This window comes from Halichoerus grypus, chromosome X (assembly GCF_964656455.1).
Source record: "Halichoerus grypus chromosome X, mHalGry1.hap1.1, whole genome shotgun sequence".
Classification (NCBI taxonomy): Eukaryota; Metazoa; Chordata; class Mammalia; order Carnivora; family Phocidae; genus Halichoerus; species Halichoerus grypus.
The window spans coordinates 99,929,837-99,931,641 of NC_135727.1; the positions used below are offsets into that span (position 1 = coordinate 99,929,837).

The following is a 1,805-nucleotide window of genomic DNA, read 5'->3' on the forward strand; positions in this document are numbered from 1 at the left end:
ATTTTGTAAGGGTAATATGCATGTTCAGCATGGTGACCTAGGAAGTCACTCCCATGTCTATAAGAAAGTGAGCCTAAGGCTCAATTATATTATCACTGTGGCCCAGGGTGAGCTTGTCAAAAAGATACTCTGCCATACCTGCTTCTAAGACCCTCATGTTGCTACCCAATGCACAAACATTAATGTTTGCATATTTTAGTAAATGAAAAGTCTTCAGGTAAAGTTGAAGATTCCCTTTATTTTAATCCCTGCCCTATCCCATTCTTCACTTCTTCCTTAGAGGCAACCACTATGATGAATTCTAGACCATGTTTTATTTTTTTAAATATAATTTACCATGCACACACACCCACATTCACCAGGGCCCCACCTCACACCAGCCCACCCCCATCTATCCACACTGTTTATAAAGGGAAGATTAAATTTGTATTTTCCAGGGTCCTGTGGAATACCTTCTCCCTCCATCCATGGAGATCCTGAGCTGCATGTAGCCTAGATACCTGCTTTAAAACGTAAAAGGTGAGACATTTGCACACATGAATCAACCAGAGACCTTTATTTATTTAAGAGCCAAATAACTTTATTGAAACCAAACAACTTTATTTATTTATGGCAAAACTGGAAGAAAAAAACTGGAACGTTTTGCAAAGGCAATACTGCAATATGCATGCTCGGCATGGTGATCAGGGAAAGTCACCATGCACCCTGGGCTATAGGGAAAACAGTCCCAACTCAGTTCTTTTTGTCGCTGTCGCCCAGGGTGAGCTTGTCAAAGAGGTACTCCGCCATGCCGTCTTCGGGAGCCCGCATCTTGCGCAGGTTGGTGACATAGCCCCCCAGCTCTTTGATGGACTTGACTTGCTCGTGCAGGTAGTGGCTCTCCAGGAAGTCGCACAGGTGGGCGTCGTTCTTGTCGGTGGCCAGCTGGTGCAGGTCGAGCAGGCACTGGTTGACGCTCTTCTCCAGGTGCAGGGCGCACTCCATGGCCTTCAGGCCGCTCTCCCAGTCGTCGCGGTCTGGCTTCTTGATGTCGCGGAGGCGGATGCGGCCGCCGCGCTGGTTCTGCAGCTGCATCAGCTTCTCGGCATGCTCGGTCTCCTCGCGGGACTGGCGCAGGAAGAACCGGGCGAAGTGCTTCAAGGCCACGTCGTCGCGGTCGAAGTAGAAGGCCATGGACAGGTACACGTAGGAGGCGTAGAGCTCCAGGTTGATCTGGCTGTTGATGGCGGCCTCGCAGTCGGGGTGGTAGTTCTGGCGCACTTGTGAGAGCGGCGCGGTGGCCATGGCTGGCGGCCCGGGCACCAAGGCTAAGGCGGTGCGGAAGCGAGGGCTGTGCAGCAGGCAGCAGCGGCGGGGCCGAAGGCGGTGGCGGCCTCGCAGATTTCCCAGCCTGAGTGGCAAGGGAGGCAGGAGGCAGAACCAGTGGCGGTTGGAGACCTCAGAGAAGTGTCCGTTGGAATGTTGGGCAAGCTCTGGGATGGGACCGGAAATGGGGTCCAGGGAAGGGGGGGCGAGCTTCCGGTTGGGGGAGTGGGGGTAGGGGGGTAGGACGTTAGGGGGGTGGGGTGGGCCACAAGGGCAGTGTTCCAGGTTCTATTGGAGCCTAAGTGAGGCAGGGCAACCCTGTGCTGTGTACTTGGTGTTTTATTAAGTTTTTAATTTTGGGATAATATGTCTATTTTCCAAGTACTTTCTTTCTTGCAGCCTGTTTTTATTTTATAAAACCATTGTCTCCCAAAATTCTGAGCATGTGAATTTGAATTTTCGGTAAATTTCTCTTCTGTTTCCTGTAAAATATAAATATA

General features: G+C 50.9%; 1 pseudogene; it reads right to left on the minus strand.

Annotated features, from left to right (window-relative positions):
- Nucleotides 1-583: 583 nt before the first annotated feature.
- On the minus strand, nt 584-1,500 carry LOC118552743 (ferritin heavy chain pseudogene; annotated as a pseudogene).
- Nucleotides 1,501-1,805: the final 305 nt, after the last annotated feature.